General features: G+C 35.1%; 1 protein-coding gene and 1 pseudogene across 2 annotated transcripts in view; both read right to left on the reverse strand.

Moving 5' to 3' along the window:
- LOC145268738 (choline transporter-like protein 2) overlaps window positions 1-23,749 on the reverse strand; it is a 279,161-nt gene that overhangs the window by 252,000 nt on the left and 3,412 nt on the right. The gene's annotated exons all lie outside the window — the stretch shown is intronic.
- LOC145268907 (U2 spliceosomal RNA) lies at window positions 728-882 on the reverse strand (annotated as a pseudogene).

Below are 23,749 nucleotides of genomic sequence, written 5' to 3' on the forward strand. Positions count from 1 at the left end.
ATCATAAGTTTTTGTTTCGATTCAAGCTGATGCACCCAAGTCACGGATATATTTTTTTTTTTTTGAAATCGCAACTTTATAATATATAAAAATCGAGAACATTAACTATAATAATATATACAAAATTTGCAAGAATTAAAATATATTTACGCATACTTTACAACCGGGCTACGCTGGGCATCCCTGCTAACTTAGATAAATAGTTTTGCAGTTTTAACAAAAGAGCTACAATAATATCAGAGCCTTTTGGCCAAGATCAGAGTGTAGTATCTGTTCTTCAGATGCGGCACTTCCATTTCTTGTTCTCTTTCGGTGGAGAAGAAATCCTTCACGACCGAGACAATTTTTTATTTTTGTACCTTTTCTCCACGTTAAAAAACGACCCTGGTGTCTAACTCTGTCCCGTAGGGAAGCATTGTAAATAGGTACAATCATATCAGGGCATCTCCATTTACGCTGAACATCTACAGAATGCCAACATCAATATATTACATATGAAGGAGTCCCCCGTGGAATTTCCACAGGTTCCGCTAGTATATATATTAATGTACTAGCAAGTCATCACTTATCAAGACCCAAATGCCACTTGAGGACAGAGTAATGAGTTTTTAACACTTGATTGCTATATGAGATACATAGATATTATTAGAGTGCTCAACCTAGATTCTCCTCTACCTCTCAAACACTGAATTCCTATTTACAATGCCTCCCCACAGGACAAAGACACCAGGGTTGTTTTTTAACATGGAGAAAAGGAACAAATAAAAAACTGTCTCAGTCGTGAAGGATTTCTCATCCACTGAGAAAAAACAAGAAATTGAAGTGTAGCATATGAATAACAGATACTACACTTTGATTTTAGCCTGAAGGCCAAAAACGTACATTGATTAAGTAAAGAAACGAATATTAATTTTCCACAAGCGACCAATTATTTAATATTTTTTGTATTATTTGGATTCTTTGGACTATTGTTCTCATCTTGATTGTCTTTTTTCCACAACGTTTCAACCGATGTAACTTCCGATTATCCTCAGGTGTATTCATATTGGATGTTATTGGTGATTGCTGAAAAATAGCGCCAAATCTCTTTTCTAAAAACAAAAAAAAAAATGTGTAGTTGGGGTCTTTTAAAGAGATAGGATGGGGACATTCATATTTACTAGGGACGGCGGACATGTATATAACAGTGAGAGGGAGAAGAGACATTTATACAGTTCTGTAGATTCTTATAACATATTTAGAGAGGAGGGTTATTAGTTTTTATAACACAGGAGGGGATTGTCATTACTTATGATAGAGAGGGGGACACATTACTTAGATGGTTTATACACAAAGTTCATTATAACGATGAATGGACACAATGTTCATATAAAGGATGTTTCACATTACATTTAATTGTTGAAAGAATGACACAACACGAAGACACAGTTACAAAATATGATTTGTTCTTTTATTACATTCAGCCGGTTGCAATTATGATGACATCCAGGAATTTAAAAGTCGACTACATGATTAAAACTTTCTAACCCTTCGCTTCCAAAGGGGGGCCCTCTTCGGAGCAATATCAGCTCTGTCTCCCGTCTGTCCAACTCTGTCTAATCTCCTAAAACTAGCAAACTATATTGAGAATTCATTTTCTGCTATGACGTCATGTATGACTTCAAACACATGCCACACACACGCATGGGAAACTTATGTGGCTTTAACATACATTTCCAAAACACACGTCTACTAATAAAGAATTCTCCTAACCTATTTTTCGACCTAACTTATTTTTTAATGCGTTTTTAATTTTCTATTGTCCGTTCTTCTAACTGACCTTATTTTAATTCAATTTTCATCGAATAATCAAAATTCCTTTTACTCAAACATATCTACTATTTAATATTAAATTGAACTCCATTTCTGACCCTACTTCTGAACCCATTTCCGAACCTTGCTTACAAGGTTCGAATCTCAGTCTATCTAATCTCATTTTTACTTATCTAATGTTTTTCTTACTTACTTTTCTTGTAACAAAAAGACTTGGTACTATTTTTCACCATTCACCAATAACACCTGAGGATAATTGGAAGTTACATCGGTTGAAACGTGGAAAAAAACAATCAAGAGATGAGAACAGTCCAAACAATACAAACAATACAAAAAATATTAAATAATTGAATAATGATGAGAATAATAGTCCAAATAAATACAAAAACTAATTATCAATCCCCATCTAAAAAAAACAATATACAAACATCATATTTAATACTTTATCTTATTGTGGTCTGTTCTGAATTTTGCTGGATTCCAGGACAAGAATTCATCTGGTCTGATGGAGTACCCAACTAAGTGCCGTGTGCTTTTTTTTCTCTCTCAATTTTCATATCTTTTTGTTGGAGATGGAGTATCCTATCGGATGCCAGACATTCACCTGTTATTAAAGAGATTCCGACCAAGACGCCCTTTTAAGATTTAACTGCCCCTGTGTGAATGTGAAAGAAACAAATAAAAAAGTATGACGAGAGGAAAGGAAGGGGAAAAGGAAAGAAAGGGGAAAAGAAGAGAGGAAGGTAAAGAAAGATTGATGATGAAGAGGGAGAAAAGGGAAAAAGAGGAGAAAAGTGAGAGGGATAAAGAAGGAGAGGTAAAGAGGGAGACTGTGAGAGGGTAAAACGGAAGATACAGAAATAGAACGATATATATATATATATATATATATATATATATATATATATATATATAGAGAGAGAGAGAGAGAGAAGCGAGGGTGGTGCTAAGTAGGTGTAACCTCGTCATGAGGCCAACATTATTTTCATAATAACGTTTGAAAACAGTAATTAAGTGTCATTCTGCACAAGTCTATTAGGATAAGTGATTGACTCTTAGTGTAGTTGCTATGGCAATTGACTTGGATGAAAGATGAATACTCCAGAGACTTCAACTATTTATCCCGAAGGAGGGAGGGAGGATTAGCACATGTGGACCGACTTGTAAAATGAGCAATGAATTTCAAAAAAGATTAAAAAAAATAGAGGTCAGCTATTTTTTTTATGCTTTTTCTTTTAGAAAGCTTGGTACTGTAATAAAAACAAGATGCTGGTTATGGCAAGTACTCGCCTAGCTACAACCACTATCAACAACTTCATTTACTCTTTATCTATGCCTAAGGCTAAAAGAAAATCCCATCAGCAAAGCTCTCTTTCCCCAGAACTGCCTGTCTGCGTGTGCCACGGAGCTGCTTCCCAGCTGACAATAACATGGTCGTTTTCAATTCCAATGAAAACAAATTCTTGCTGAACAGTCCTCTTAAATAATTAATTTCTATCCAATTTCCACCATCACCGGTCATCACGGTGTTGGTCCATCTGACACTCATTAATCTTTATCCTTGAATGGTCTCCAGGGCTTTATAAGCGATGACCCCCCCCTATTTAAAAAAAAATGAAATTAAATAGGAACAGCAGCAGATTAAATGATGAAAGTGCAGAATAGTTAACAGTTCATTTTCGTTTCGATGTTTTGCTGTCTTTATTCAAATTCGAGACGAACTATTTGGTTGGCCGAATCACACCCGTGGTAACATCTCAGTCAACATTACCTTATATTTTTATTTTCAGAAGTTTAGATAAGCCATCGGTACCGTCAATTTCAAACCTGATAATAGGGAATCATTTTAGGTTCCAATATCAGGTTCCCTTCAGCCGATCTATCTCATCTATATATAACAGGAAGTCAGGCCGGGGGGGGGTCATAGATTGGAGCACAGACGAGCACTTGCTATGAAAATAACGATAAAGCAGAGACAAGCTTGCAACGTCTCTTCTGTGAGAAAGAGGTTGCAGGGAAGAGAAAAGGGCATCTCCCACGAGGCTATAAAGTCCATTTTGAACTTTGTCAAGGTAGGATAAGCTGCTTGTAGACTTATTCTATTCACTGAGAAAAATAGATGTGGCAACAAGACTCTATCCTTGGATGCATTTGGCTTTTATACAGGTAGAGAATTGCATCAGGAGTGAGATATCTACTGGAACGGTAGAACGATCCACCATTTTTCCAGCAGCCTTGGTAACGGATTTGATGTACGTGTTCCATCTCAGATCAGGAATAAAGGTCAGACCCAGAAGCTAGTCAAAACATGGCGCTTCCCCCAAGACGATGGTCATTCATTTCAATTGATGCCAGACGAGTATCAGAGTGTTGATGATGTAAAGATAGAAGCTTGGTTTTAGATGCATTAAAATTAACCATCAATCTCTTTCTCCACTGCACCATGTGATCAAAATCAGAGAAGAGAGAACCAGAGAGAACTTGGTCGTTTACGACCTTTGAAGTGTTGCCATAGATGGTAGTGTCATCAGCATAAAAGTCTACAAATGATCTTAGGGTATTATTTGGGAGATCATTAATGTAGATCAGGACGTCTTCGATGCTGATTATACTTTCCACACGCTCAGATATTTTTATTAATGTGACATGACACTTCAGCAGATGCCATTGGTTTCACTTGAAATTCAAGATTTCAATTTTCGATACAATAACGAAGAAGAGCCGAAACATCTTCCCTTTGCCGCGGATCTGGCTTCAGATTGAAAACTATGGTATACTTTGATCGCCTCATGCATTGTAGAACGCTGGAGTTGCTAAGTCCATGTCTGTAATGACTAACGAAAATTGATTGAATAATAGATAAAATAGAAGGAAAAAAAGAAATCACTGACGATATCAAGTGACGTATTTCAATCAATTATAAGGAAAAGATTAAAAAAATAAAAATTAGGAAAATCTACTTGTGGAATCTGTGCAACAATGGCATCATCTAAAACAGACGTTAAACCAAATTATAATCATGAAAGAATGGGTCAAGATGTAGAATCGAAAGACAGTTTCATTTTAAAATAACTTTACTGAACCATCCTTATTAACGTGTTAATAAGAAATGGAAACAAAGTGTTAGGAATAAATCCACAAGCATGTACAAAGAAAGAAAGGGTTAGAAAGTCCGTGTGGTGTGTTAAATGAATATAGTTAGCAGGGAAGAGAAAAATGTTAATTGTGCTATACAGCGATGTTGAAGTTAGGGCCATGTATGTATTTTTTAAAATTTTCTTATCTGTTCAAACTGAAGATGGAGCATCCTACCAGATGGCAAACATTCATCCGTTAACTATAAATAATCGTCTAAATATTTAAAGTATATTCATATGGAAATAATTTTAATTTTTTACAAATTTTATCACATAATTTTGTCATAAAGTACCATAAAACAAAGTAACTACTTTCAATTGAATTATGAAATCGAAGTTTGTTTTTATTGTTTCATGATAGAACAAGAAATGTTTTTTTTGTTGTTTTTTTTTATTATTCAATTTTCACCCCAAACAAGGCACAGTGCCACTTTGCAGTAGGGCGCTACTATCGGGGACATAAGTTGCAGGGGTATTATGAAGGGAGATGAGCAGCAAGATGTCTGTTAACATTACATTTGAACTTCTGCATGTCAGTACAGTTGGGAAAGCAGAATCTCGGATGGGAGTTCCAAAGTCTAGCCGTTCTGGGGAAGAAACTATTGGAGGCTTTCTTACACCTAAGGATCTCTACAGTGAAGCGGTGGGATTTAGCTGCTTGTCGGGTTTGTCAGGGGTATTCACGTCAAAGGGGTAGAAGTGCTGGTAATTTGTCAGAGCATTCACCATTAAAGTACTTGTAGAAGAAGCAGAGGAATGCAAGCCTAGATGACAGTTCAGATCCTATCAGGTTGGAGACTCTTTTGAACCCTGTCAAGGAGTGAGAGACAAGTAGCAGATGCACCAGCCCAAATGTGACAACAGTACTCCATACATGGGCGAATGGTGGCCTTATAGAGGTACAGGATACTTTCAGGCGTAAGTAGTTTTCTAGCACGGTAGAGAGAACCCACCTTCTTCGTAGCAGCCTTGGCAATGCTCTCTCAATGTGTCTATTCCAGTTCATGTCCTCTGTAAACGTTAGGCCGAGGAGTTTAAAGGAAGTACTTTCAGGTAATGTGTTCTTAGCCATTGCAGTGGTAGAGCAGGTTTCTTGAAATTATTGAAGGAAACAAGCTTAGTATTGGCAGCATTGAATGTGATCATCCATTTTTGTCCTCCTTCCACTACAGATTGGAGATCATCCTCTAGTGTTTTCTCTATTTCTTTAGGTATGTGTTAAAACTAAAATATTTTTTGGAATAAATTATTTCCATATGGTTTCGTATTTCGTTTCATGTTCAGTGACTTCCAGCGTCTTTTGTGTACTGAATTTTTGGACTTATAATCTAATAAAGCAATCGTGATTTTCCCTGCCTCCACAGTTCCAATAAGAAAATAAACGAACTTTTTCTAAACAAATCTTCTACAATCAGCACATTCACTATTTCCTTCACCACGTTCTTAGTTAGAAAAGATACAATACAACCACATAACATCTATATAATAAAATAATCTTGATTTTTTTTCCCCCTTGTGCCTACGAGTTAGAATTAGGAAAATAAACACATTTTTCACAATCAGCACAGTTTTTCTTATTACACGTTTCACAAAATTACTAGTTGATAATAAAAATAAAGGAAAGAATTTATTCCACATTTAATAGACAAAAAAAAAAAAAAAAAAGAAACAGGATAATAGGAGACTTATTCTTAACTAGCAGAGACACCCAACATCGCCCAGAACTGAATGATGATCAACGAATGTTTCACACTCCTATATTGTTAGTGTCATCGAAATCGGTGAAATTGCCCATTTTTCAATCAAATCAATTGATTGCCTGCTCTAGTTAGGGACACATCATGGTGCACCAGGAGAAAGCTTCACCTGCCTCTCCGCAATGACAGTCCACAATACATTGCATTTTACATTGCACTGTAGACAACCTATTGTTGATTTTATAAAATTATTTTTTATATATAATGGCTTGAATTAAAGTTTAAAATGCAAAAGTCAAGTATACTAGTTCAGTTGTGCTCTAGACAGAAACATTCGTTTCAAACGCGCCTCTGTCATTTCAAAGAACCTACTGTTGATTTTATATGTCGGGCCTTTCGGCTTGTGTGGTAATAACACTTCTCAAATGCACTTGCCTTGCTAGTGTTTTTAGTCAAAATCGCCTGTTCTTTCTTTCATTGGATTTTTTGGACGATCGATACTTATTGAAGACATTTTAATATCAAACTTATCTAAGAACACTGTCAAGCAACAAGTGAAATCTCATAAAAATCGGCCCAGCCATTTTCGAGTCCATAGGAAATGAACTGACAGGCACACAAAGTTCCTTTTATATAATATAGTAGAAATAATCTATACAATAAAGTAATCTTGATTTTTCCTCTGCATTTACAGTCTCGACAGGAAAATATACAATCACCTCTTGAATAAATTTTTTCAATCAACACATACAGCATTTCTTACGCCATCATGTAAAACAGTTTAATTAAATATAGTGATGATGATGATGATGATGCAGCACCTCCCCACTCTCATCGGTCGTGGATCTTAGCTCACGTGCTGCTAGTCCTCTTATAGGTATCACCTTATATAGTTTCCATCTTAAAATAAACTAATCCAGTGAGTGACTCATCTTTTAGGCGAAGCGAAGCGAGGCTTGGGATCCGCAGAATGGAGGAAAAATTTATTGTGGAATTCTCCTTTCTCCCACTTTTTTCTGTTGAAAGGTTTGATAATGTTCTAAGAATGAAAGAACACAGATGGCATATCGGATGTCACTGGCAATTACGAAACACCTAAATACAACTAAGTACCGACAAGTAGATTTTCCATTTTGTTGGGTCTTTTTTTTATTGCTAGCTCCTTTTGTTTAATGTCAGATACTAGGTGATATAGGTCCGTTTTTTTTTTTTTTGTTTTTGATCTAAAATAAATAAAAAAATTTAAAAAAACATGTGGATATTGTTAAAATGTGTCCATTGATTTTATTTGTTTATTTTGTTTTTTGCGAGGATGGGGCATCCTACTGAATACAAGAGTCACCCGCTATCTCATACTTTCCCACAAAGAAATCTTTTCAAGATTCTAACTGCCCCTTTAAGTGCAATTGTTTGACTTGGTTCACTGGGTATATTTGCCAGGTAATTTTTAAACTGAAAAATTTCCTTTGAAGATTGTAATGCTATGTATGGAGCAGTCAAACCAGCTGCCAACATTGCCCTGCTTTTTATTGAAACCAGCCAAGAGCTCTTTTTAGTATCCTCGTTATTCCCTTAAATGCAATTGTCTGGATTTCTTTTGCACTTGGTTCACCAGGAATATTAGTTAGGTAGGACTTCAGGTTCTTCTTAATAAGCCCTGTGGCACCTATAACTGGTATGATTGATATCTCCTTAAGATTCCAGTTTCTTTTCATATCATACACGAGACGCTGATATATGGTCTGTTTCTCTCTTTCAGCTCTGTTCAGACCTCGATCATTAGGGACACTCCAACCAAGGTTGTCACTCTGACTTATTCCATATAACTATGTCAGGTTTCACAGCAGCATTTTCAAGGTAGGTGGCTGTAGGGATTACATAGTCGTAATGTATAGTATATAAGTTATTTTCAACTGTTCTTTCAGGTTGATGGTCCAGTAGAGGTACTTACATACTCCATGTCTCGCTGTGTAGTAGCCATCCCCCAAAAGAACCTTGCAACTTGATACCAGATGGCTCACACTTTCCAATTCCGTGTGGCAGAATCTGCATTTGGTGCCATTACTGAGACCTGCCATTTTCTTGAATGAATTGGTCATCAATCCCTTGTCTTCTGTTTGTGGTAGAGGGCTCCCCTTTTGAGCCAATCCAAAGAACCTTCTTTGTCTAGGTATTCGTGGTAGAGTTCCCCCACAAAATACTTTGCACGCTGATGTTGGTCCCACACTTCAAGGTTCCTCCTTTGGAAGGTCTCGGTATATTTCTGCTATTTCTGTTTGGCCAGCCGGGTGACTGATGTTGTTCTGCTGGCTCTTGATATTCATATATTGAGTCTGGTTGCTCCTATAATTACTGAAATGATGGAGATCTTCCTAAGATTCCAGTTTCTTTTCATCTTATACATAAGACCTTGGTATTTTGTTACCTTTTCCCTCAGTTCCGTTTAATCCAGCATCATTGGGAGACACTAACTTCTACTAAGGTTGCTTCTTTCTCCTTCTTGTCCAATATCATAATGTCAGGTTTAATAGTTTCGCTTTCTAGGTACATAGATCTAGGAATTGCCATCATAGAGTAATAACAATGCTATTTCAAACTTCTGCCTAACAGACAAACGAAAATGCTATTTCAAACTTCTGCCTAACAGACAAACGAAAATGCTATTTCAAACTTCTGCCTAACAGACAAACGAAAATGCTATTTCAAACTTCTGCCTAACAGACAAACGAAAATGCTATTTCAAACTTCTGCCTAACAGACAAACGAAACTGCTATTTCAAACTTCTGCCTAACAGACAAACGAAAATGCTATTTCAAACTTCTGCCTAACAGACAAACGAAACTGCTATTTCAAACTTCTGCCTAACAGACGAACGAAAATGCTATTTCAAACTTCTGCCTAACAGACGAACGAAAATGCTATTTCAAACTTCTGCCTAACAGACAAACGAAACTGCTATTTCAAACTTCTGCCTAACAGACAAACGAAAATGTTATTTCAAACTTCTGCCTAATAGACAAACGAAAATGCTATTTCAAACTTTGCCTAACAGACAAACGACAATGCTATTTCAAACTTTGCCTAACTAGAGTTTTACGTTGCCAGTGCAACAGTCGCATTTGAAAGTGATTTTCCAAGTGAAAACGCTTCTCTTTTGGCGATTGTTTTCTTTTCACAATCTTCCAAAGCTCATTACCGAATGAAAATATCTTTTCGATCTCTTAAATATAACGGGCAAAGTCAAATTACTTAAACAAAAGTTTAATTTGAACAATATACTTTTTTTTTTTAAACAAAGGCTGTTAAAAAAAAATCTGGATATATTTTTTGTGTTTTTATTCAATGTAACATATTTATTCAGCTCGAAAAACATACAGTGTTTACCGATGTATTGGAAAATTCAAGATGGCGTCTCACACCCTCTTTAACACCGTAAGTTTGGAAAAAGGTGTTATAAGTAAAAAACTATACAAAATACTATTAAAAACCCGCCGAATATATGTCAATCTATGTCACGGTAACATATACTGAGCGAGTTTTTAACAATAAAATCTTTTCCCAAACTTACCGTGTTAAAGAGAGAATCAGACGCCATCTTGATGTTCCAATACATCGGTAAACACTGTATGGTTTTCGAGCTGAATAAACATGTTACATTGAATAAAAACACGAAAAATATATCCAGTTTGGTAGAAAAGTAACTTATATTGCCTTTGATAACATTTATTTGTTATATATTTGTTTTTTTTGACAACTTTTTTGAATCTATGTGTACAGTAATACAAACCCGAAAGAAGTTTATATAAAATACTTTTATAAAAGAAACAGTAGGTTCTTCATAGTGTAATGCAGAATAATATATATTTTAGACTAAGTTACTGCATGGAGGCATGTGAAGCTTCCTCCCGGGTGATTTCACGGATTTCGGTGACAATAGAAATATAGGAGTGTGAAATTATTCAATTCCGGGCAACGTTGGGTCTCGCTGCTAACATATATATATATGTGTGTGTGTGTGTGTGTGTGTGTGTGTGTGTGTGTGTGTGTGTGTGGGTGTGAATTGCAAATGTAATTATAAAAGTAAAACAATAAAATTCAACGATGTAAGTAAATCAGTATTTTTCGTTTCAGTTTTTAAATGTGGTTTTCATTTTGTATAGTTACTTTTCGAAAATTGTCGTTACCGGTTTTTATGAAACACTAGTAAAGTCCCAACCATAACATTTGACCTTGGCCTTGAAAAATAGTGCGCACCATCCGTAGGTAGGAGACCATCATGTTAGGTTTGGTGATGATCGGTTCAGTGGTGTGTGGGCAGTAGGATTATATATATATATATATATATATATATATATATATATATATATATATATATATAATATACACACAAACACACACAGAGGCTATAACCTTGACTTTAACCGTGAAAAATGCTGTGCACCATCTCTAGATGGGGGACCATCATCATGCCAGGTTTGGTCATGATCAGTCCAGTGGTGTGGGCAGTAAGAGAGTTGTACACATAGACAAACAAAAACGCTACTACTACTACTATATATATAAGTAGTGTCAGCCATGTGTCACGACCTATACACATAGCTATTTCATCATTTTTTTCCAAGATTAAAAAAAGGAAACGAACAAGGATGCGAGTAATTCCAAGAATTGTTTCTAGGAAATTCAGACTGGATTATTGATTGTGATATATGTGAGACGAATCGGAGGCGGGGGGGAGGGGGATAAAGAGAGGAGGAATGAAAAAAGGAAAAGCGGAGGGGCTGGAGAAAAGAGTGGAGGAACAGGAGGAAAGAGTGAAGGAAAAGTGAAGAGGAATGGTAAAAGTAAAAGAAAGAAATAGAGACGGGTGGGAGAAACAGTGGAGGAGGGGAGGAGGAGAAGTATGAGGAATAGGGAAGGAGGAGAAAGAAGAGGAAGGGGGCGATACGTCATGTAATCACTATAATAACAAAAAGGAAAATATAGTATTAGTCATTCGTTGTAATGTCTATTATTATAAACAATGACGGAAATCCTGAACGAGGATTTGACTTTAGCAATACATAAAGTTCACAAGTGAAATATTTGCTTCTTCGTGGTTGCATTTCGTTGCAAGCCGAGGAAATAAGGGAAAGCCAGCTCGAGTGGACATTCTGGCTAGCTACAAAAATGAACATTAACGGGAACCGTCAGTATTTCTCAGTAGGAGCACTTCAGGCAATGAGTATGAAGCCTATTCTAAGAAAAATTGACCAAAATTTGTGATTTTGGTCATAGTTAAGATCAAAGTTTGGGTCAAGTTTGATCCCATTTCTATTTAGAGACTGATCTGCTTGTTTTTCATTAACCTGAAAATCATTATGTGATCTGACACTTAGCAAAGGGTTGGGAAAGTCTTACTAACCTGTCCCATTAACGTTTTGTTTGGTTCTTTATTTTTCATTCTTTTGGGTTCCTGTAAATCTTGTCATTCTTATACATGTGTTCATTTGTAAATAAAATTCAATTGAAACAATTGTGGATGTTTTTAAGTAGGTCTAAATTCGTGGTGCGAATGCTGTATTTTAGTGAAAGAATCTGGCTACGAGTAATCAAAAGTTTTGTCGTCAAAAAGAATTATACTCGACTCCCTTCGTCCCCCAAAATCAAACAGGGCGTCATGCCTAAGTTTAATGGAAATTTTGTATTTTTTATTTGACTAAATAAATTAGATCGTCTGCTCCTTTTGACTACCGGTTTCTGTCCGCAGACGAAACGACGGTGATAAGCGAATATATGGTCCCTTACGAGTAATGATTATTTTCTTTCCAGATCACGTGAAAATCATCTTTTTCACGATGTTAAGAATGGCTTTCTTGACCACTTAATCATGTCAGTAAAATGGACAGCAGAAACCGGAAGTCAAAAAGAGCAGTCAATCTTGACGATCACTGGGGGAGGGGGGGGGGTCTTTGTTTTCCTTTATGTAAATGTCTGTCTTATATGTAGTGCAGAGGTTTATTAATGGAGGTTTTGCGTCTGCAACATATCCCTAAACTGAGCAAAGTTTGCTACTTTCATAAACAACCTTCCTAATAAAATTGTGTGTAAGATGGGCATATCTGCTTATGACACCATGCTCTATAATAGACATGAGAAAAAAACAAATGTACATATATACAAGTTAACAGCAGAAACCCTAGAAATGACCTTCAGCCTGTAGTGAAATGGGGTCGTAAATGGATGGTAACATTTGATACTGCTAAGACTAAGCTTCTTTCTTTTAACTACAAAACCCTTCACAACCATCGACTGCCATTACAAATAACACCTTGAAGGCCCATCTTTCAAACTTCTCGGCAAGCAACACAAATTGAAACAAATATATTGAGGACATTTCCAAGGCTGCTGCAAAAAAGGTTGGGATCCCTCTACCATGCTAGAAACATTAATCACGCCAGAGAACATCCTTTATCTTTACAACGCCACACTTTGACTATGCATGGAGTATTGCTGGTATATCTACCACTAGTCTTTCACTCTTAGGGCCCAAAAAAGTCATATCTAATAGGTTCCGCACTATCAACCAAGTTCCAACCACTGCCCCATCGCTGCAATTTCGAATCCTTGTGCCTGTTTTACAAATACTTTAATAGAATGTGCTCTGATGAACATATCACTTGTGCCCCCTCGGCGTACATACTACTGAGTAACCCGACAAGCAATAAAATCTCACCCCTTCCTTGCCAGAAAGCCTTCTAGTCTAAAACTTTCTGCCCTCAGACTGCTAGACTTTGAAATCCCCTCCTCCGTTTACTGCTTCACCGCAGGTTAAAATATGTGAACAGACATCTCACTGTTCAACTCCCCACAGGCTCCTGTTAAGCACAATTTCAAATAGCCCCTTACGCTTCAAGTGACAATATGCTTTTGTTTGATGTGAAAAAAAAAAATACTTAAAACATTAATTTAAAAATAATAAACTTTTTATTCATAATAAAATCTTTCATGTATTCATGGACGGTAAAAATTAACATTTCGGTAATTTTTATACAAAATTATTCATCTTTTAAATGTGACCGTAAAGGAAGGAAAGGAAAGAAATCAATTCGCCTTTTCACTTGCAATTTAGAAATAAATCGTGACTTGTTGAAAACCAAGTCGGTCTTCTTAAAGAACGGAATATTTGAACAAAGATATTAAATAATCTGCCCAGGAAATAAAACAATATTGCGAAACAAATATTTGTCATAGTAAAATCTAAACAATCGTAGAATTAAAAAAAAAAAACAAAAAAAAAACAGTAACAATAGTCAATTAATAAAATGTCCTTTTTCAAAACTAATATGCAAATTAGTTAATTTTTTTGTTTGCACATATATACAGTATAATCATATTGATACACCGGTTCCCGTCAGATCACTTGAGCTTGGTCAGTACAAATATGGGTGGCCTTTTGGGAATTCCAGGTGCTGTATGTGCACTTTGTTTATCTCTACATTGTTTCCAGTCAATCTTGGGCCTCTCCTTGCCACTAGACCCAAACAGTGCCGATTCAGGAGAGGTATGGTTAGGGATTGCACAACCATTCCTTCATAATTACACAAGCAACTACCCTTACAGGGGTGTTCATTGTCTCTTGAGACTGAACGGAGGGATCGCAATATATAATTATTACTATACTTTTATGGTTTTCATGTAAATATTCCAAGAGTAATATTTTCCCAGTTATAGCATGATAGACAATAATATAAATAGTACTATACCAAATATACTACATTTATATATAGTTGAGGAATCAGGACATAGGGAGGGAATTCCAAAGGCAAGCAGTTTAAGGAAAGACAATATTCCTGTAGAACGTTCCCCGGCATTTGGAAACCTCCACAGGGAATGGATGGGACTTAGCAGCTTGTCGAATTGGTCGAGTGTATATACGTCAAGGGAGAGGGGGGGAGACCAGTGCAGCCAGTTCATCATGTAACAGCACGGATGATGGCAGCAACAGCTGTATGTAAATGACAGAGCCTTGTACGAGGTGACGTCACGGCGAGGAAGAAGGAAAGAAAAAGATGATAAAGAACGTGTGCAGACCGAGGATCACGTTGGAGAGAGGACAGAGGTAGATATGTTTTACACATGGGCCGAGTGACAGGTTTGAACAAAAGACAAGGCTTGGAAGTATCTGGAAATAAACGTCAGTTGTTTCAACAGGACATGTAACAACTACGTTACAGTCAAAGCACATTGTAAAACAAACACAGCAATGCGACACTGCACGCTGGGACAGAAGCTAGATGGATAGTGTCGGACCTTATTAGATTACAGACTCTAAAGTTTGAAATGTGTAAATATGCTATGAGAACTGTGATTTTCACAAAATGGAGTCTTACGGGATGCCGTCGTTTTTTTTTTTTTGTTTGTCTTTTTGTTTGTTTTTTTTTGTATTTTTTTTTTTTTTTTTTTTTTTTTTTTTTTTTTTTTTTTGTGTCGCTCAAGACGAGTCTTACGGGATGCCGTCGTTTTTTTTTTTTTTTTTTTTTGTATCGCTCAAGACGAAAAACAGTATTAAAACGTCTTTTCTCCCTTATTACTAGGTCAGACTGAATTGATTTTAACTCCAAAACATTCTTAAATGTTCATCTTATATCGCTTATGAAAAAACTGTTTAACCTTTTGAACTCGGCATTACCTCCTCCTTTCGGAGGAGGTGTGTGGAATTAGAACTCATTTGACAGGACTATACTTTTGTTCAGATCCAGAGTGTTCTTTTTAGAGGGGCGGGGCTGGACATAGCCTTACATTAAAATCGACCTTGTATCTAATTTTGACCTCATGGGGAGGCGCAAGTAATAGAGACTAGGGGAGAGGTATGAAGGAGATGTTAATCACCTTTTATTCGGGTTCAAATCTTCTGAACTTTCTCAATGTAGTGATATTATTTTCCCATATGTTATCATTAATCTCTCCTATCTAGGCAAGTCAGTCTTCTCGCACTTGCAAAAATACATAAATAGACCCGAAACCGCAATGAAAGGGTAGAGGAGAGGAACTGTTTAAAAAAAAAAAAAAAAAAAAAAAAAGACACACCTTAGCTAGAGAGCAAAACATGGGCTTCTACTACATTTATTTATCACTGTTACCGGGGTGGAGGGAGGGGGGAATAAAAAATAGGTAAGTTAGTATTTACCTCCCTCACATCAAGGGAAGATGTGACACAAGATCGGGGTGAGGATTGATAAAAGCCAAGGCATGTGCACTCTTGTCCTCGAAAAAAAAAAAAAAAAAGCAGTCACGTCAACATTAGCTAGTAAGGGCGCCTTAGGCGACTAGCAATAATCTAACCTCTTCTCAATTAGCCGACATTTTTTTTTTTTTACCCCTAGCAAAGCATATCGTCACTTGGACGTAGGGGGTTACTATTTGGGACGATGCCTAGGAAAGATTAACAAGATGTTATTTTACATTACATTTAAACTTCTGCATATCAGTACAGCCAGGGGAGCAAGAAGCGGGAAGGGAATTACAAAGTCTAGCCGTTGAGGGAAGAAACTATTAGAATAGAAAGACCTCAACAGTAAAGGGGTGAGGTTTTGTTGCTAAGCGGGTTTGTTGAAGATATGTACGTTGAGGGGGCACAAATGTAAAGAGTTCATCAGAGCACATTCCATTAAAATATTTGTAAAACAGGCACAGGCTGGTTACGTGAGTTGACTTGGAACTCGATTTTTCTTCTTGATTCAGCCTATAAATTGTTTTCCGCCATATTTTCCCATGTTTTACCTTCCTCTCACCATAGAAAAATGTGACACAAGGTGTGGGGGGGTTGAAAAGTCAACACGCAGGAGGTGTTCTTCAAAAATGAAAAAAATTAAAATAAAATGTACAAATGCAAAATACCTTAAAAATCCCAAAATAATTTCGTTCTGATTGATTAAAAAAAAAAAAAATGTGTTCATAAAGTGTTCTTTCTGACCGAAGTAATGTTGAAAAAAAAAAAAAAAAAAAAAAAAAAGGATATAACAGCTTTGTGGGTGAGTCTCGTGCCGTTTATAACTTTTTGGTAGACACACACATATCCCGGACAACTGCCCTTTATGAATGGTTAGGTATTTGAATCAATAACACGTTTTTCTTTTGGTTTAGAAACAAGATTGAACCTTAATACTTGACTTCTACTTTATTAACTTTATTTTTTATGTAAATCGCTTAGGACAAGCCGCTTCATGTAAGGATCTAACAAAAACAAAAGATAATTTTGCAAAGACAGATCATTCTCCATCCATTTTTTTTTTTTTTTTTTTTTTTTCAAAAACATCGAATCGTGTGATCATTTAAAACAATGCAAAAAAAGTAATTATAAAAAACAAAATTTATCTGATGCTGCCGCTGTGTCGAATATGAAACTTTAATAGAAATCACTCCAGACAAGGCATGAAGCCATTTTACGTAAGGAGTTAAAAAATACTTTTTCAAGGCCAAAATCTTGCCAACAATAAGTGTTAGATCGAATAAATTCTGACGTAGAAAACAAATTTTTCATCAAAAACATCGCTTATGGAATGTGCGGGCTAAAGGGCAAAATAAGGGAAGCAAGAAACTGAAAATAAACCCAACTTAAACTAAAATACATTTTCTTGACGTTTCAGATAAGGTGTAAAGCCACTTGGCGCTCCAGACAAGATGTAAAGCCACTTGATATATGGAGCTAACAAGAACGGAAAAATGATTATCGCAAAGACAGGAGTTGCCTATTGATCTTATTCTTAAAAAGGCCAAGATCATAGGTAGGGGGGAAACGGTGAGCAAGAAGAGAGTTCCACAAGTTTGAAATTCTTAGGAAGAAGCTACTCGAATAACAATGAGGTATCAAAACGATGAATTGGTGAAGACCACTAGGCCAACAAGTTAAACGAGTTGCAACAAATGAAGCAAGAATAAATCAGATAATTATGAAGAATACATACCGGTACTAAACGGGGAACGTGGACCCTACGTAAACGGGTTTTAATTTGATGGCTGCTCCCTGAAGTTTTCTTTCACATTCTTCGTATATATCTCATATTTTTTTCTTTTAATCGAGCGTGTATTCATTTTCTTTTAATTTTTTTTTCTTTAATTAAATTTGATTCATACTTTTATTTCGTGCTTGTTTTTATTTTCAAAACATTTAAGGTAGTATTTGAGAAAAAAAACGCCAAAAGCATTATTTGAATGTGTATGAAAAAATAAATTTAACAAAATAAAAATATTTAGTGGGGGAAATATAAAAACAAATCGAAATAAAATGAAAAATAAAAACAAGCACCAAATAAAAGTATGAATCAAATTTAATTAAAGGAATTTTTTTTAATCAAAAAATAAAATAAATACACGCTCGATTAAAAAAAAAGTGTATGAGATATAAGAAGAAAGTGAAAAAAAAAAAAAACTCAGCAGTTATTGAATTAGAACTCGTATACGCAGGTCCACGTTTCCCGTGAAGTACCTACGTACCATCATAGTATATATATTTAAAAAAAAAAAAAAAAAAAAAAAAAAAAAAATAGACTAGCAACATCGCGTCTGCGAGCGAGAGTTGCAGGGAAGAAGAATGCGTGGGATCAATTAAATTGCAGATCCATTCTTCGCCAAACGTTTAAAAAATAAAATAAATAAAAATTTTAAAAAATAAAAAACACTTGTCTAGCCAAAAATCACTCGCTCTCTATCTGTACTGTAAGAAATTCTTCAGAAATAAACAGGCCTTTTATTGGGCGGTTTCTCCGCCCACGGAATTATTTTAATCAATCAGATTGCATGTTATAACTAACTGCCGAGAATGTCCTCGGCGCCAAAATTCCTTTTTCAGCTCAGAATCTAAAAAGACGCAGCGTTCGAAACACGTGGATTCCGCACTCGAATCGAGGCAGCGAAAATGTTTTGCTGCTTCGAGACGTTTTAAATGCTCAAACGTGGATCAGAACATTATCATTGCAATTACCAATGCCCTTAAGTAGGGCGAATTTATATTTACACGCTCTTGCTACAATTTAATGTCTGTCAAGACGAAATTAAGGTCTACGGTTTGACCTGCCTTGTCCGCCATTTGGACGGATTCTACAAGGACTCCTCGTGTATACCCAGTTAGCAACATCCATCTTGGAAGACACCTCTACATCTCCATCAGCGGGAATTCTACCCAACCTTTATCGAAGACGAACTATTATTCCTTTTGCGAATGTTACCAGCCCGTAGTGGCAGAGGTAATATCCCTTCAGAGCATATTGTTGTTATATGAGAAAATAAAACTGTGTACGCATTATAAATGTTTCTTTTGTGTCTTATGTTATACATTAGTACATTAGGGTTCATTTTGAGTTAAGTTTATTTACTGCATCCATCTGAACTAGAGAAAATCATGATTAAAATGTGTATGTCTCATGTAAATAACTAACGATGAATATGTAATATGGCCAACGTTCAGAAGACGTTCTGGAGACTAGACGGTTGATCAAAAAGTCAGATCGATCGTACCGGAAAACGAAATGAGACCAAATTGACAATTCAGAAATTCTTAAATGAAAAAACTTTAATGGTTAATGTTTTTAAAATAAATAATTTAAGCAAGTTGTTATTTTGGTTGATGTACACGCATGTTGTACGCAGTTCGTTTTAGGGAGCAATAATGAATCCGGAAAGGAAAGAAGTTTGGCGTGTGTGGCTTTTTTTTTTCTTTTTTTTTTTTAACTTTGCGCTTTTTGGATTATTTTGTTATGTTTTATTTTTTTGTGGATTTTTTTTTTTTTTTTTTTTGACGGATACTTTTTATTTTGGCATTTGGGGGGGGGGCATGTTCTTTTTTTCTTTTTGAATTGACATTTTTTTTGTTTGGGTGGTTTTTTTTGTGAGGGGGGGTAGTTTTTTTTTTGCCAGAGATTATCGTTATAGAAAATTATTAACAAGAAAATTGGTGCAAGTCCAGATTAGCACTTGTAGCGATAAACAAAAATGAGTACCTTTTTATTTTTTTTAATAATAAAAAAAAAAACTTACTCGACTAGAAAACGACTTTTTTTGCTTTAATAATTATTGGAAAAAAATTTAACATTTGAAAAAAAAAATTACTTATAATTGTTTTTCAGGTTTTCTTTTGTTGTTGCATTTATTCTACATAAATAAAAAATAAAATTTGTTTAAATTGTTTCGTTTAGAATTTCCGAATTGTCAATTTGGTCTCACTTCGTTTTCCGGTACGATCGATTTGACTTTTTGATCACCCGTCTGGTCTCCTGAACGTCGGCCATATTACATATTCATCGTTAGTTAGACATACACATTTTAATCATGATTTTCTCTAGTTCAGATGGATGCAGTAAATAAAAACTCGAAATGATCCTTAATGTATGCATAACATAACAGGAAATGAAACATTTATAATTCGTATACCGCTTTATTTTCTCATATAACCACAATACGCTCTGAAGGGATTTTACCCCAATGACTACCATACACATATCAACGCTTATCCTCGAGTAGCCTATATATATAATATATAGCGACTCCTTTGTACAAAAAAGTTTTTTTTTTAATAAAAAAATTCTGCACCTTATCAAGAACATCTGATGTATCGTTATTTTCATGGAAAGTGTTCGACTGAGCTTCAATCTATGGTCCCCCCCTCGCCAAACTTTCACAAGAAACACTTGTCTAGCTGTAAACACTATCAATAATTCCCCCCACTCTTTATCTGTGCCTAAACCTAAACGTAGATTCCATGAACAAAGCTTCTTTCTTAGAACTGAACTGCACGCCTGTGGAATTGTCTTCCGTTTTCCTGCTTTCCGGCTGACTACAATATGGTAGTCTTCAAGTCTAACGTAAATAAGTTCTTGATGAGCCGTTCCATATAAGTTATCAAATTTAACAAATTTTCAGTGGCCTCTTGGCCTTGATAATGTGGTGATGCCTATGTAAAAAAAAACAAAAAAACTTAAATGAAACATTCACAAACCTAAATATAACAATCCTACATAGATTGTCTAGTCTGATAGTATATTTAAGCCGAAAATTAGTTTCAAATCATCCATTTTCAAAACCACTTTCGAATTTCGCAGTCATGAAGTTAGACACATACCAGACATTTTTGTGTAGCAGCAATAACAATAAAGCTTTAAAATGGCCGGCGTGGTGTTTGATTCGTGTTCGTACGAAATTCGAAAAACGATTTTAGAGTCGTTCTTATTTACTTGCCTCTCCGCAAAGGCAGACATAAGGTCGCTATTTAATGTGGGGAAAATCTAGTTCCCTTAAAAGAAATTGGAGGGGGGGGGGGGCATTCTGGTTCGGAACAAAAAATTTAAATTAACTCTAGAAGGATTTCTCTTTCACTGACCGGTGGAGAGTAGTATTGGAACATATATTGTACTTTGATCTTAGCTAATAGGACTTTGAAGTCTTTAAACTGATAAATAGTTGTCTCACTTGAATTAATACAAAGTTTAAAAAAGGTAAGAAGTAATATGGTTCATTTGTGTGCTTGAACAACAAAACGAAAACATCAGGTTCTTCCATACAACAGAGACGCAGTTGAAAAATACTTAAATGTGATATTCGTTTTCAGCATACATAAAATCTACCGGAGCCGTCAATTTAACGGTGACGAGGTGGAAAGAAAGTAAAAAAAAAAAAAAAAAAAAATACCACTAATAAAAACAGCATAAAACTATTTTTAATGCCTAAAATGAATTTCTTGCGTTATTCCATAGCCGTGATTTTATAGATCACCTAGATTAACAAAAATTAATATTTGCAAAATAACTCACAAAAAATAAAACAAATTAATATTTGCAAAATAAGAAAAGCAATATATAAAAATCAGACAATAAATTTAATACGGTGTATTAATGTCTTTTCACCGTTTTGAAATACCAGTCGCTAAAATTTGGCAGTCCTTTTAAATATACAAACAATTATTTTTTTTTTCCAACGTGCCCCTCCTCCCCTGTCGTATTTAAGAACCGCTATTTGAATTAATCAGGTCGTTTTATGCGGAAGATGCGAGTCTTTGTCCTCTTTCTGTATAAAATGAAACCAATGAGCGTTTTAACTGCAGCAGGTGCGTCAGAATACAAAAGACTTTATAATAAAAAAAAAAAAAAAAAAAAGCTATTTTTAGCTAAAAATGAAATGTGAAACCACTTTGCGTGTGTGTGTGTGTGTGTTTAATCTCTATGTGACGTACCCATTTTTTTTTTTTTTTACGGCTATCATTACCATTGATGACATAAGTAATTTTAAACGAAATTAGTCAATAACAATTTTTGGTACTATTGCAGAATGCAGACAGTGCTTTTTTTATTTATTTGTTTTTTGGGTTTTTTTTTTTTAGATATTTTCATATTCAACTACGAATCTTACACAGGTATACATACAGAGTGAGCCACAATCTTTGTTGAAACGTAAGAGACTTAAAAGCTGTGTAAATCAAGGAAAACACGTTGATAAATAACATTTAATCTATATATTAATACAATAGCGTGTGTGTTCTTTTGTGTGTCACGCTTACATCCGGGTCGTTTGCTTGTTATGTTCTATTTCTTGTCATAAATAATTTTACCAAGAATTCTTAATAAGTTTTAGTATTTCGATTTCAATTATGGCTGAAGGAACTCGAGTTTATATATATATATATATATATATATATATATATATGTTATTTTGGTTTCTATTTAAGCTAATACACCCAAGGATATATTTTTATTTTTGAAATTGCAACTTTATAATATATTAAAATCGATAGAACATTAACTCTATAATATTTACGAAATCTGCAAGAATTAAAATATCATATTTAAGCGTAGTTTACGACCGAGCTTTGCCTGGCGTTCGTGCTAGCTTATATAAATACTTTTGCAGTTTTAACAAAAAAAGCTACAATTATATCAGGGCGTCTCCATTTACACTGAACATCTACAGAATACCAACGTCAATATATTGAATGAGTCCCCTGTGGATTTTCCACAGGTCCCGCTAGTTTTCATTAATACAATTGTCTTATTACATATAGTTGTACGCATACGTGATCTCTAAATAAACGTTTTTTAGTGACACCCTGTACATGTGAGAGGAAGAGAAATTTTTACTTTCCACCTTAACAATCAACTTTAAAATGACGACTTTGGAAATTTTTTTAGGTATGCTGAAAACGAACACCGCATTTAAATTTGCCGCAAACAAGTAATTTTTCCGGATATTAAGCAATGTAATTATTATGCTATCAGTGGTGGCCATTTCTGTACGCGCAAGCGCGCGCTTTTTGACACTGAGAAGAATATTTGACGTAAAATCATTAACCACTTTCAAACTAAATAGAATGTAAGCAATTTTTGTTTCCAATTAAATCTTGGCCATTTTCTTAATTTCTAGAAAAACAAGAATTATATGTAAGAGTTACTGTGTTCCTGACTATTGCCACGCGAACTTAGGGTTAGTGGTAGTGTCATTTTTTTGTATGCCAAACTTTTCATGCTGTTTCCATATAGTTCCTTTTATCAATTTTTTCACCCCGTCACTTTTTAAAGTTATATGTACTTACAACGCTATCCGGTTAGAAAGTGCTGGTCCGAAAATCGGTGATCATTTTACGTTAAATTTAAATGCGAATCTGACACCTGTTATAAGTTTTAAAATATTTTTTCATGTAATCGCCTAAAAGTGTAGAATCTAATTTAATCTTTAGGTTAATTAAAATTTACGTGTATAAATTTACCAAAATATTAATTACGAAATTAAATCTACCAGGATGTATTTCCGTTTCTCCATAAACAAGTCAGCCTTTCTAATATATTTTAATACTTGGGGGGGGGGGGGGAGAGGGGTGAAATACTTCACGATTCTTGAAAATTTTGAAATAATTTGAAAGCCTTTAAATTGTCAATGAAAAAAATCATTTAAACTAAAAAGTGTTAAAGTTTTGGAAGCTTTTTACAACGAATCGTTTTAAAATAACAATTGGTTAAAGTTTTAGAAAAATTTGGGAGATGAAAAAAACGAGAGGTAGAAAGGGTTTGAAAGTAGGAAAGTGGGAAGAGAGAATGGGAAAGAAGGGACAAAATAGCGATTGCTCACTGATAAAAACAAGTAGT

The sequence above is a fragment of the Euprymna scolopes genome, chromosome 44 (assembly GCF_053919585.1).
Source record: "Euprymna scolopes isolate OS-2025 chromosome 44, ASM5391958v1, whole genome shotgun sequence".
NCBI classification, from domain to species: Eukaryota; Metazoa; Mollusca; class Cephalopoda; order Sepiida; family Sepiolidae; genus Euprymna; species Euprymna scolopes.